Source organism: Oncorhynchus clarkii, chromosome 6 (assembly GCF_045791955.1).
Source record: "Oncorhynchus clarkii lewisi isolate Uvic-CL-2024 chromosome 6, UVic_Ocla_1.0, whole genome shotgun sequence".
NCBI classification, from domain to species: Eukaryota; Metazoa; Chordata; class Actinopteri; order Salmoniformes; family Salmonidae; genus Oncorhynchus; species Oncorhynchus clarkii.
The window spans coordinates 47,542,253-47,557,605 of NC_092152.1; positions in this window are offsets into that span (position 1 = coordinate 47,542,253).

Sequence of the window (15,353 nt, forward strand, 5' to 3'; positions counted from 1 at the left end):
CCTGACACCACACTCCGAGGGCCCTCACCTCCTCCCTGTAGGCGGTCTCGTCGTTATTGATAATCAAGCCTACCACTGTAGTGTTGTCCGCAAACTTGATGATTGAGTTGGAGGCGTGCATGGCCACACAGTCTTGGGTGAACAGGGAGTACAGGAGAGGGCTCAGAACGCACCCTTGTGGAGCCCCAGTGTTGAGGATCAGAGGGGTGGAGATGTTGTTACTTACCCTCACCACCTGGGGGGCCCGTCAGGAAGTCCCGTACCCAGTTGCACTGGGCGGGGTCGAGACCCAGAGCCTCGAGCTTGTTGACGAGTTTGGAGGGTACTATGGTGTTAGCTTCTTTGGGGAAGGGGGCAGTATTGGGTAGCTTGGATGAAAAACGTGCCCAAATTAAGCTGCCTGTCACTCAGCCGTAAAAGCTAGAGTATGCATATACTTAGTACATTTGGATAGAAAACACTCTGAAGTTTCGATAACTGTTTGAATGATGTCTGTGAGTATAACAGAACTCATATGGCAGGCAAAAAACCTGAGAACAAATAGAATTAAAGAATGTTGCTCACTCTTGAGTGAAGGACACATGGAAATTAAGACATCTACAGGTTAGTCATTTGAAGTAAGTCACATTATTAATATGAAAGTTAATGACATATTTATTGGAAATGTTGAGATGGAAACAACAGAAATTAGAAAAGGCATGAGGTAGTTGACTTACCCTGATGTGCAGATGGGACTTAATAGCTGGACTTCTAGGTTAAAATCAGTGTCATCTTTTGCTATAATGACTTAACATTGTATGCTGAATCTAAAAACTGAAGAACAGGTCGTGTGTGGAGTGTAGTGTTTAATTGCTAAAGAAATTCAGATATGCCAATGTAGTGGAGAATTAAGTTTAATGATTGAATGATTTTATTTCCTGTAATGTTTTCTGGGCTCTATAAGTCCATGTGAAACAGTGCTTTTGTCTGACAGGCTTCACTTTCACTGCTGGCTGTGGTTGGCTATGCCTGCCTCTGTACCTTTTATTTTCTTCCTTATGAAGAAATACTGTACATCCTGGCTTCCTTTCATGCCTGGCTGGCTATTCTTCCTTAAATGTGCCTGGGGAAATCATAGTAATTCATTCAATATTGTTAAATTGGTTGGTTTATTGTACGAGTCAGGACAGGCTAGCTAAATTAACTAGCTAGACGCAAGCAAATGTTGGTTCACCCACCATTGGACTCAAAGCAGGCGTGCTAGCCGGCTAGCTTACGAACAGTAGTTTGCCTACCACCATATGCACCAAGTTAGATTTCAGCAGCAGCATCATGCCAATCGAGAAATACTGCGATAAAAGCAGAGAGCTGAGAAAGATGAACCTCCAAGATACACAATTAAGACGACCTCAAAAAGAGAAACACTTCTGAGAAATTGATTCAAATAATGCTTCTGTTTGAAGAAATCTGAGTGTGTTTGAATTTTATAGATATTTACCACGTGCTTCCTGTTTCAGTAATAATGAAATCAGACCTTCTTGTTGAGTATCTGATAATCTACCATTTTAAAGGTGTGGTTAAAACATGCGGACAATGGTCCTCTGAGTACATCAAAAAAGTTTGGTATACCTCCACTGGTATACCATCCAGCCCAGTTTCTCCTATGTAATTTGGTCTTCACATGAGTCTTTCTGTACAGCTGTTGATTTTACAATAATAATACAATAAAATTCTTACAATGAACTTCTGTTAGTGGAGGTGGAGGAGACTGAAACAAAAATATATGCTTAAAGTTCTTTGCTTCCTCGTTCAAAATACTTTTTGCTGAATCACGGTTGTCTCCATCATTTGTAAAAATGTTCAGTAAAATATTTTCTATTCCAAGAAAATCTAAAACGAAACCCTCGGGAAAATATGGCGCTGTACAACGTGACGGGATTAGGCTACAGTACTAAGAGCATAACATTTCCACACCGTAATTGTAGTCTAACCAACACTCAAACAGAGATTCAGAGAAAAACAAAAATCTCATTGATTTATCAAGACCAGTCCCCATGCTTGTCTGTGAGCGGCGTGAAATGATGCTGAAATAGTTGACCATACGCGGGTAGGCTATGCCTTCAAATCCTATTGCTTCTAACTTCAATATGCTTTTTAAATAAGGCCTAAACCACTTTAACAGCACACTACTCAACAGAAGTGAGACTCATGTCGCCTACGGTGTATCAAAAAATATGTTTTTCAATGACGTGGCTCTCTGCCAATAATTACATTTAGAGTATTAGAGTATTCTAAATCAATATCTAAAGGGCATTTTTCATTAGGGCAAATCTGATCTGTGAGAATATCTAAGGGGCTTTTATATACAGTTGAAGTCGGAAGTTTACATATCCCTTAGCCAAATACATTTAACTTTGTGATGCACCCATCCCGTTACCGGGATCATTTTCGTCAACATCTGCTGAATTGCAGAGCGCCAAATTCTAATTAAATTACTAAAAATATTACATTTTCATGAAATCACAAGTGCAATATAGCAAAACACAGCTTAGCTTGCTGTTAATCCACCTGGCATGTCAGATTTCAAAAAAGCTTTTCGGCGAAAGCATACCAAGCGTTTATGTAAGGACATCTCTCTCAGCAGACAAAACATTACAAACAGCTAGCAGCCAAGTAGATTGGTCACGAAAGTTAGAAAAGCAATCAAATGAATTGCTTACCTTTGATGATCTTCGGATGTTTGCACTCACGAGACTCCCAGTTACACAATAAATGTTCCTTTTGTTCCATAAAGATTATATTTATATCCAAAATACCTCCATTTGGTTGGCGCGTTATGTTCTGAAATCCACAAGCTCGAGTGGTCACGACCGGACAGACGAAAATTCCAAATAGTATCCGTAAAGTTCGTAGAAAAATGTCAAACGTTTTTTATAATCAATCCTCAGGTTGTGTTTACAATAAACAATTGATAATATTTCAACAGGACTGTACCTTCTTCAATAGGAGAGAGAGAGATTAAATGTCTGCTCCAAGCTGTTGCGCATGCAAACCGCTGCTGGCATCCAGCCATACAATGACGCGGTGTGATCTTTCTTGCTCATTATTCAAAATAAAAGCCTGAAACTATGTCTAAAGACTGTTCACACCATGGGGAAGCCATAGGAAATGGAATCTGATTGATATCCCTTTAAATGGAGCGAAGGCAGGCAATGGAACAGAGAGTTTTCAGGAAAAACAGCAATTCCAGGTTGGATTTTCCTCAGGTTTTCGCCTGCAATATCAGTTCTGTTAAACTCATAGACAATATTTAGACAGTTTTGGAAACTTTAGAGTGTTTTCTATCCTAATCTGACAATTCTATGCATATTCTAGATTCTGGGCCTGAGAAATTGGCATAGGTTTCATTTGGGTATGTTTTTCATCCAAACAACAAAATACTGCCCCCACCAATTTTGAAAGTATGCTTGCAGTCATTGTCCATTTGGAAGACCCATTTGCAACCAAGCGTCAACTTCCTGTCGCAAGAATTTTCAATCCCAATGATAATAACTAACAATCAATAGCTCTGACCAATCCCCGAGGTTTGTAAGACCATGGGTATAATAATAATTAGTCCGTTTATGCAAAAGAAAAGACTCAGCTTATGCAAAAGGTTAGTACAGTTAATTCAGTTTTAATGAATTTTACTCGTTTTACTGTGGATATAGATACTTTATAGATACTCTTCACAAGGTCCTTTGCTGTTATTCTGGCATTGATTTGCACTTTTCGCACCAAAGTACGTTAATTTCTAGGAGACAGAACGAACGCGTCTCCTTCCTGAGCGGTATAATGGCTGTGTGGTCCCATGGTGTTAATACTTGCATACTGTTGTTTGTACAGATCAACATGGTACCTTCAGGGGTTTGGAAATTGCTCCCAAAGATGAACTTGTAAAGGTGTGCAAATGTTTTTCTGAGGTCTTGGGGTTTTGATTTTCCTATGTTGTCAAGCAAAGAGGCACTGAGTTTGAAGGTAGGCCTTGAAATACATCCACAGGTACACTTCCATTTGACTCGAATTATGTCCATTAGCCTATCAGAAGCTTCTAAAGCCATGACATCATTTTCTGGAACTTTCCAAGCTGTTTAAAGGCACAGTCAACTTAGTGTATGTAAACTTCTGACCCACTGGAATTGTGATACAGTGAATTGTAAGTGAAATAATTTGTCTGTTAACAATTGTTGGAAAAATTACTTGTGTCATGCACAAAGTAGATGTCCTAACCGACTTACCAAAACTATAATTAGTCACCTTCTTCATCCTCATCTTTCAGTTAATTAAAATTCAATTAAAATGTCATAATGAAATCATATTACTATGGAGTAAGCTACTTTTACCAAATCTGTTTTGCAAGACCTGGGCCTTCACCAGTGCAACTCAGATACAGTGCCTGCTCATTTTCTTTTACATGGACCAGCAGAAACATGTAAGCACAGGTAAGCCCCCATTCACATCCACCAGACATTTGTAGACTACTTCAAAAGCATAGAGAAAGAGGGAGAGTGCAAGAGTGAGAGAGCATTGTTTTCTGTCTGGTTTCTTGTTAGGTTTAACAGATGCAACTTCATGGCTTTTCCCCCTCCTTTTAGCGCTCTAAGTCGAGACCTAATAAATCCAGCTAATGTTTGAAGAATCATTCTGATATCCTTTTGCAGCACCACTCTAGTCTCACATATCAACAGACCATTTTTACTTGAAAAAGTGTTTATTCATTTATTTGTATCGCTGATTCAGCATGTCCTTCTTTTAGTGTAGTGTTTGTGTGCCTGAGACCATAGGGTCTCTCTCTGAGAATGGTGATACAGTATGTTGTGGTGTGTGCTGCCACCTGCTGGTGAAAACGTGAATTCATCTCATGTTTCATCTGGGCAGTTTTAAAATTCTGTTTTGACCCACCAAGAGTGGTCTTTTAAGGACAGCTAATCAGCCGTGTCAATGATCCCCAGACGGGGTGATGAAAGCAGTGTATGATGATTTGATGATTTGAAAAAAGTAACCTGATGGTCCTACTTAAATTCACTTTCTTAGATACAGTACTTAGAACAGCTACTCAACCGTAACCTTGATTGTTAGAGGCTCCTTTGTCTTCTTTAACCGTGTGTTTCAGGGTCGTGACCAATGTAGACCTAGCTGCAGCTCGTGGTCCTTCTAGTCTAGTATGTTAATTCTTAACTCAATCTTTTATACCCTTGGGTAAAAAGGGCCGTTTACGTCATGCTGACATGTTCTCTGTGCTCCCTAGGGCATGGCTAGTTAAGAGGCAAATAATCATCATTACTATGATCTCGTTAGAGAACTAAAATCACATTTCTATCTTAACAGAAATATTCAGTTCTTCCTTGATGTTCAGAGTGTGAAAGTTCAAGTTACAATGTTCTCGTTATAACATCTTTATACCCGTTTTAATGACATCACAAAATAGACATTAATTTCCCATATTCCATCTCATCATTCCCAACATTCGGATGTTGAAATATATTGTTCTAGTGTTCCCTTTTGGATGTTTTTTGGGGCGGCAAAATCTTCTGGAGACAAAGGGATATTTCTTTCCCAGTACTGAGGAGCAGTACAATTTACCATCAATGTGAAGTGTCATAAAACCCCCACATGAATCCCACCCACCTCTGCGGGTGAGAGGGCTCTGTAGATGCTGATCCACTGTAACCTGATCTTTGGATCCACACAGTCAGTTATGACAGTCCCCATCTGGTGGGTTCAACCTTGGAAGTTGCAACCCACCATAAGAATGACCATCGGATTTCCTGGTTTGTGGATCATCGTAGCAGTGCCCCTCTGGTGGTTTAACCTGGTAAGATTTCTGCAAGCTAAAGACCACCACCAGAATGGACAGGGGAGGTCCGGATTGTGGCTCGCCATTCCAGACCTGTCATCTGGTTGTCCAGGCTAATGGATCTAGGAAGTAATTTAGGCAGACTTTAATCCCACCACAGTGTCCGTTTTCAAATAGGCTTTACAGCGAATGCACCACCAACGATTATGTTAGGTCACCACCAACTCACAGAATGACACAGCCATTTTTCCAGCCAAAGAGAGGAGTCACAAAAAGCACAAATAGAGAGAAAATGAATCACTAACCTTTGATGATCTTCATCAGATAGGACATCATAGAACTTCATGTTACACAATACATGTATGTTTTGTTTGATAAAGTTAATATTTATATAAAAAAAATCTCAGTATACATTGGCACGTTACGTTCACTAGTTTCAAAAATATCCACTGATATTGCAGAGAGCCACATCATTTTACAGAAATACTCATTATAAAAGTGTCACGAATCCTGTTTCCTGAGTCTGTTTTTGCCTATGTTCTGTCCTGGAGAGTTTTTCCGGCGTCCTGGAACGCACCCTGTCTGGTTGCAGGGCAATGTAGCCAGTTGGGGTTTCTGATTACCCGCACCTGTATCCCATCAGCTATCTGCACACCTGGTCCTGATCATCATCTCTCCTCTTTATAAGCCCGTACCTGACATCCATTCCCTGCCGGATCGTTAGCCATGAACAGTATGTTGTGCCAGAGTATCAGCCTCAAGTTGGGTAGAAGTTGTTTTGTTGTTTGTTACGTATTGCTTGCCTTGAACTTACCTCTGTTTGTTCTGTCTTCAGTTACTCACCCGGATCATTTACCCCATTCCCGCCTGGTCGTCAGAAGATTCCGCTTCCCCATTGGATCCACCTATTTACTCCCATCAACTCATCACTGCTACCCGCTAGACCACCTGGATATATCTACCCATTCACTTGTAAATAAATACTCACCTTTTTCCTACTCTCCTTGTCCTGGTCTGCTTCTGGGTTCGACTTTGAAGAAACGTGACAGAACGATCCGGCCAAGAATGAACCCAGCGGACCTGGATTCCGTTTGCCATGCCATTACCCAGCAGGGGAAGACATTGGGACAACACAAGACGGAGCTACAGGAGATAGCGGTTGCAATCCAGAAATTATCTGCTAGCTTGACACAGATCCAGGATCAGCTCAGTTTGCTGGCGATTCATTCACCACCTGTTTCACCCATCTCACCTGCCGTGCCTGATGCGTTTTCCTTCCGTGAACCCAAGGTACCGACGCCTGATAACTATGAAGGGGATTTGGGAAGATGCCGTTCGTTTCTTATGCAGTGTGGGTTAGTGTTTGATCTGCAGCCCCATTCTTACGCCACTGACAAGGCTAGGATAGCCTTTGTTATTTAACTGCTGCGTGGAAGAGCTCTGGAATGGGCTTTAGCCGTTTGGGAACGACAGGGGACCTGCATGTCTTCATACCAGGAATTCACGGGAGAGCTGAGAAGGCTTTTTGATCATCCAGTCCGAGGTAAGGACGCAGCTAAACGTTTGTTCACTCTTCGCCAAGGAGCTCGCAGTGTGGCAGACTTTATGATCGAGTTCAGGACATTGTCTGTGGAGAGTGGTTGGAATGAGGAGTCACTACAAGCGGCTTTTTACCAGGGGTTGTCGGAGCAACTCAAGGACGAGCTGATATCCTATCCAGAGCCTAGTGATCTAGACAGCTTGGTCACTTTATCTATTCGGGTAGATAATAGAGTCCGAGAGAGAAGGAGGGAGAAGCAGTGGGGCCCATCCAATCAATCATCAACTCGGTTACCATTCGGTTCAGGAAGTGAACCAGAACGTATTGATCGTTATTCCCCACACGGGATTAGTGGAGGGGTCTTGCCACCAGATCCTGAACCAATGCAAGTGGGGCGACACGGGCTAACTAAGGAGGAGCGCCAACGTAGACGTGAGACCAACAGCTGTTTCTACTGTGGTAGCTCAGGACATTACATCTCCACTTGTCCACAGCGCTCGTTAAACTGCCCGGCTCGCTAGTTTTGGGAGGAATTTTAGCGAGCCAGATTCAACCTCTCCAGAATCCTGTCAGACCCCGTTTTCCTGCGACCCTTATGAATAAGGATCAGAGCTTAGAGATGAACGCTCTTATCGATTCAGGTGCCGATGGCAGCTTTATTGATGCCGACTTGGTGGAACAGCTGGGGCTTTCTAAGGAGCAATTGCCGGAAGCCATTGAAGCAACCACTCTGAACGGCAGTAGTCTGGCACGGATCACTATGAGGACTGAACCGGTTAAGATGTTGTTGTCGGGGAATCATTCAGAGTTTATCTCCTTCTTCATTCTGTCCTCACCCCATGTTCCTCTGGTTCTTGGTTACCCCTGGCTGAAGGAACACAATCCCTCGTTTGATTGGGTGACGGGTAAGGTAACTAGTTGGAGCATTGATTGTCATGCTAACTGTCTTAGGACTGCCTGTTCTCCTGCCATTTCCAGTCAGGTCAGTGACTCTGTTCCTCCTGATTTGTCCCTGGTTCCAGAAACATATCACGAGTTGGGTGAAGTATTCAGTAAACAGAAGGCTCAGTCCCTTCCTCCCCACCGACCTTATGACTGTGCGATTAATCTGTTTCCTGGAGCCTCCTTACCCAAGGGACGGTTATACAGTATCTCTCGACCTGAACGTGAGGCCTTGGAGACCTACATCAAGGAGTCTCTAGCTGCAGGTCTCATTCGGCCCTCGTCATCACCTCTGGGAGCAGGATTTTTTTTTGTGAGCAAGAAGGATGGCTCTCTTCGACCGTGTATTGATTATCGGGGTTTGAATGATATTACGGTCAATAACAAGTATCCCCTGCCCTTGATGAGCTCGGCTTTCGATTCTTTACAGGGTGCTACGGTTTTTACGAAGCTGGATTTACGTAATGCTTATCATTTGGTTCGGATCAAGGAGGGAGACGAGTGGTTGACTGGGTTCAATACTCCGATGGGACATTTCGAGTACCAGGTGATGCCGTTTGGACTGACCAACGCTCCTGCTGTGTTCCAAAGTATGGTGAATGACGTTCTGAGAGATATGATTGGTATTTTTGTGTTTGTTTACCTGGATGATATCCTCATCTTCTCGAAGGAGCTTTCTAGCCACGTTCAGCATGTCAAGCAGGTCCTGCAGCGGTTATTGGAGAACCGTCTGTTCGTGAAGGCTGAGAAGTGTGATTTTCACGCCCACACGACGTCCTTCCTCGGTTACATCATCTCCAGGGGAGAGATCAAGATGGACCAGGAGAAGGTTCGGGCGGTTCGGGATTGGGTCCAGCCCGGTTCGAGATTGCAGCTCCAGAGATTCCTGGGGTTTGCAAATTTTTATCGGAGGTTTATCCGTGATTACAGCCGGGTGGCCGCCCCTTTAACTGTACTGACGTCTTGCACCAGAAAGTTCTGTTGGTCTCCTGAGGCAGATCGAGCATTTCTAGATTTGAAGAGCCGATTCACCAACGCCCCGATTCTCTCTCAACCTGACACTTCCCGTCAGTTCGTTGTGGAGGTGGATGCGTCTGATGTGGGGGTGGGCGCCATCCTGTCCCAGCGTAGCTCCACTGACGGTAAACTCCATCCCTGCGCCTTCTACTCTTGTCGTCTTTCTCCAGCTGAAAGAAACTACGATGTGGGTAACCGGGAGCTTCTCGCTGTGAAGCTTGCCTTGGAGGAGTGGCGTCACTGGTTGGAGGGAGCGGAGCAACCGTTTGTGGTCTGGACTGACCACAAGAATCTGGCTTACGTGCAATCGGCTAAACGTCTCAACTCTCGTCAGGCCCGGTGGGCTTTGTTTTTTGGACGCTTCAATTTTTCCCTGACGTTCCGACCTGGGTCGAAGAACGGGAAGGCGGACGCCCTGTCCCGGATGTTCTCCAAGACGGAGGAGAGTGAGGCCAAGACTGAGACGATTCTTCCCCAGAACGTTGTCGTGGGAGCCGTTACATGGAGGATTGAGGAGGAGGTGATGGCGGCTCTTCGGACACAGCCCGGGCCCGGTAACGGTCCATCCGGTCGGTTGTTCGTGCCTGAGTCGGTTCGTTCTGCTGTCCTTCAGTGGTCCCACGCCAGCAAGATAGCTTGTCACCCTGCTGTTGCTCGGACTATGGCGCTACTGCGCAGACGATTTTGGTGGCCTGCCATGGGAGAAGATACCCGGAGGTTTGTTGCCGCTTGTCCTGTTTGTGCGCAGAATAAGAGTACCAATCGGGCCAGCTCTGGGCTTCTTCACCCCCTACCTATTCCCCGACGACCTTGGTCGCATCTGGCCCTGGATTTTGTCACGGGGTTGCCCTCTTCTGTTGGTAACACGGTTATTCTGACCATTGTGGATAGATTCAGCAAGTTTGCCCACTTTGTTCCCCTCTCCAAGCTGCCTTCTGCCACTGAGATGTCCGAGATACTGGTTAGGGAGGTGTTCAGGGTCCACGGGTTGCCCTGTGACATTGTTTCTGACCGTGGTCCTCAGTTTACCTCTGCTGTCTGGAAATCCTTCTGTTTGGCCATTGGAGCTACAGTCAGTCTCACATCTGGATTTCACCCCCAATCTAATGGTCAGGCGGAGAGAGCCAACCAGAAGATGGAGTCCACGCTGCGTTGTATTGTCTCCTCTGATCCCACCTCTTGGTCATCTCAATTACCCTGGGTCGAGTATGCCCATAATACCCTTCCTTCATCTGCCACTGGGATGTCCCCCTTCCAATGCCTGTACGGATACCAACCTCCCTTGTTTCCTTCTCAGGAGAGGGATCTTTCGGTCCCTTCTGTCCAGGCCCACATTCGTCGTTGCCACCGGACCTGGCATCGGGCCAGGAAGGTTCTCCTTAGAGTTTCTGACAAGTATCAGATCCAGGCGAATCGTCGCCGTATTCCTGCTCCCGCTTATACCATCGGAGATAAGGTGTGGTTGGCTACACGGGATCTTCCTCTACGGACTGAGTCGAGGAAACTGTCACCAAAGTTCATTGGTCCGTTCGTGGTGGAGAGAATCATTAACCCTGCTGTGGTCCGACTAAAATTGCCGGCAACGCTTCGAGTACACCCCACCTTTCATGTCTCCTGCCTCAAGCCGGTTCACCTCAGTCCTCTGTTGCCCCCTCCTCCTCGTCCTCCTCCTCCTCGGATGATCGGAGGTGGTCCTGTCTACACGGTGCGCCGCATCATGGACTCCAGACGGCGGGGTCGAGGATTCCAGTATTTAGTGGATTGGGAAGGATATGGTCCTGAGGAGAGGAGTTGGATTCCTCGGCGTCAGATCCTTGACGATGACCTGCTTCGTGACTTTTACCGCCTCCACCCTGGTGCTCCGGGTAGTCCGCCCGGTGGCGTTCGTCGGAGGGGGGGTACTGTCACGAATCCCGTTTCCTGAGTCTGTTTTTGCCTATGTTCTGTCCTGGAGAGTTTTTCCGGCGTCCTGGAACGCACCCTGTCTGGTTGCCGGGCAATGTAGCCAGTTGGGGTTTCTGATTACCCGCACCTGTATCCCATCAGCTATCTGCACACCTGGTCCTGATCATCATCTCTCCTCTTTATAAGCCCGGACCTGACATCCATTCCCTGCCGGATCGTTAGCCATGAACAGTATGTTGTGCCAGAGTATCAGCCTCAAGTTGGATAGAAGTTGTTTTGTTGTTTGTTACGTATTGCTTGCCTTGAACTTACCTCTGTTTGTTCTGTCTTCAGTTACTCACCCGGATCATTTACCCCATTCCCGCCTGGTCGTCAGAAGATTCCGCTTCCCCATTGGATCCACCTATTTACTCCCATCAACTCATCACCGCTACCCGCTACACCACCTGGATATATCTACCCATTCACTTGTAAATAAATACTCACCTTTTTCCTACTCTCCTTGTCCTGGTCTGCTTCTGGGTTCGACTTTGAAGAAACGTGACAAAAAGTCGATGAAAATACAATTGTTAGACATGGAAATATAGATATACCTCTCCTTAATGCAACTGCTGTGTCAGATTTCATAAAAACTTTACAGAAAAAGCAAACCATGCAATAATCTGAGAACGGCGCTCAGAAAAAAAATACAATTATCCGCCATGTTGGAGTGTTAGAGGAATTCTAAATTCCTATGTTTTATAGCCAAAATCAAATTCGCACCCTCTCTAGTTCATTAATGAGTTGTAAATTCATTAATTATGCATGAAGTAGATCGAGACCAGTCTTAAAAACCAGGTAACAGCGTTTATTGCAAGAGAGTACTAACCACATACACATATTTCCTCAGGTTATAAACTGAAAATGACATCATCAGTTTCCCACACTCTCTCCGATTCCCACAATAGCCCAGTGTTTTCAGGTCCGGAGATGTTTTTTACTCCTCTCATAAACCAGACATTCCAATCTGTCTAAAAGATATCTTCTCCTCCACAAATGGTACATCAAGGACCATTCTTATCTGTCGGAAAAGATACGTCATCCCTCTCCCTTAAACTTCCCGCAAAGTACAGACAATTAATTAGTTTTCCTTACATTTTCAGTAACAGCTTAACCAAGAGCCCATACATTTCATATCATAACATAATAGTATTAAAATAGATGGTTCTAATTTAAATGTATACATAATTAATCATTTCAACCATAATTTCCTCCAACATGGAGTCAACAGAAATCATAAATAACATTATAAATATTCCCTTACCTTTTATGATCTTCATCGGAATGCACTCCCAGGAATCCTAGTTCCACAATAAATGTTTGATTTGTTCGATAATGTCCATTATTTATGTCCAAGTAGCTACTTTTGTTAGGGCGTTTAGTACACAAATCCAAACACTCGTGCAGGTCCAGCCGAATGTCGGACGAAAACTTCAAAAAGTTATATTACAGGTCATAGAAACATTTCAAACTAAGCATAGAATCAATCTTTATGGTGTTTTTATCATAAATCTTCAATAACGTTCCAACCGGAGAATTTCATTGTCTGTAGAAAAGCCATGGAACGCAGGTCGCTATCATGTGAAATGCGCATGACCAGGACCTGGCTCTCTGCCAGACCACTGACTCAAAGAGCTCTCATCTGGCCCCACATCACAGTACAAGCCTCATTCAAGTTTCTAAAGACGGTTGACATCTAGTGGAAGCCTTAACATGCAATATAACCAATATCCCACTGTGTATTCAATAGGGGCTGGGTTGAAAATCGACCAACCTCAGATTTCCCACTTCCTGTATGGATCTCTTCTCAGGTTTTTGCCTGCCATATGAGTTCTGTTATACTCACAGACATCATTCAAACAGTTTGAGAAACTTCAGAGTGTTTTCTATCCAATACTAATAATAATATGCATATATTAGCAACTGGGACTGAGGAGCAGGCCGTTTACTCTGGGCACCTTTCATCCAAGCTACTCAATACTGCTCCGGCAGCCATAAGACGTTTTAAACAATTCCCGCAACTGATGTCGTTCAGTGTCATTGTCAAGTGCGTCTGCCACCGACAGTAGCTGTACATGGAAACCAGGACATGGTTCGGCGACATCGTGCATGTCTTCATCAGGTGGTGACGACATGTCAATGGTTGGGGAATCATCGGCTGTTACCTCATCCGTTTTTACCTCACATGCAGAAGGAGATGCGGTATCATCCTCAGTGACGATGGAGTATATCAACAGCTCGTTGTCAGAATCGACATCCAGCCTGAACGTTGATGTGTCATCAAGTTGCAATACGGGAGTTATGGCGATTGCCTTTGACGGACAATTAAAAAGCGTCCCTCCATCACCACATAGGTCTACGGAGGAAGGAAGAGGCCCAATCACGGGAACAACAAGTTCAAAATCATGGATGGAGTAATCAATCAATGTTCCTAACTGAGTGTGCCGAGGAATTGAAATATCTGCTTGAGTTAGATTCTGCACCAAGAGGTAAGTGAATCTAGCGTTTAGCGCCAACAGTGTGTAACCATTGATAATTAGCCCCAAGTTGAATAGTCATGGAGAGGGTTGGATGGTCTCAGTGGTGCCTTCCATCCGGTAGTGGGGCGCCAGGTTCAGTCTTACAGAAACCTCCATGGTACTTGCGGGTATCACCACGGCGGACTCAGTTATCACTTTAGAAGATTCAGGAATAGCCTGCCCGGATGCCATTCGCCCTGGATCGAAAGGCAAGGCGTGTTGGGCTGGCTGAGCCAAAGACCAAAGAACTTGGTGTATGGTATCAAGTTTAACACCCAAACTTACCAAAATGTCCGCTCCCACATAGACTGTCTGTTGGACGTTATCGACAACCAGTAGGTAGTGAGATATTTCCTTGGTTCCAATGTGGAGTGAAGCGGGGAGTGTCACCCTGAAGCGGTGAAGGGAGTCGTTCCCAGTGGGAATCTGAATGTTTTCAGAAGGGGTGGCAGTTAGCCGCTTTCGAAATGTCCAAACTGATTGCAGATTTTTCGGACCAGGTTGCAAATATGGCACCGTTTAGGCACATGCTACTTATCAGTGGAGGGCGGTATGTGTCAGCTGGTGATTCACCCAAGCCACACAGGAAAACCTCATGTTTGGTTAATTTCCAAGTTGAACTTGGCGGACTCATTACCAAGTTCAACAGGGGTACGTCGGTTGATGACGTCGAACCCTCTTCCGTTGCATAATGTAATTATATGCATATTCTAGTTTCTGGGGCTGAGAAATAGGCAGTTTCAAATGGGTACGTTTTTTAGCCAAAAACTAAAATACTGCCCCCTACACGCAAAAGGTTAAATTCACTTTCGTAGATACAGTACTTAGAACAGCTACTCAACTGTAACCTTGATTGTTAGAGGCACCTGTCGTGTCTGATTATGATTAAATTATATGATATGCTATTTTATCAAATCGATTGCCTAACGTTTAATTGGTTGTGAATGAATTAAACCAATAATAACCGCGGCACAATGGAAGCATTAATTTATATAAAGCGGTTATCTTCCAAATCCACTCTCTTAAATATCTGAAGATCTCTTATATCAATAGCAGTCTCATTCTGATTGTCGTAAGTACTTGGTTATCTGCATGAACCCTAGCTAATAAGTTGAATCAGCAATAGACAAATTGTCCTAATTATTTATTTACTAAATACCTAAATAATCACAAAGAATTACATATATTCACAGGATAGATCACACATCGATTACTAATCATGTCATGAAAAGCCACTAGTGGGCTGAGCCAAAATGACGGCTGGTTACACAAAGAAAGGAGTTGTATTTGAATGAAAGAGCGGGAAGACTGAGGGACAAAGGGATTGGGTCTCCATCGGACCTTGAGAAGCTATGTTGCCGTAAATATAGAATCTTATGCATTCTAATAACCTCCCATTAGGAAAAGGAAAATGCAAGATATATTTACTCTGAGCTGCGCTTCGATAGATGGGATGAATACGTTCAAGTACCCTGTCGTTCTTCGGAGATTGTCTGTCCTTTCCTAGGCCACATACGTTTACAGCTGCAGCTGATAACTCGACGTCTAGGATGTATCACTTCTTTAGTGAATAATC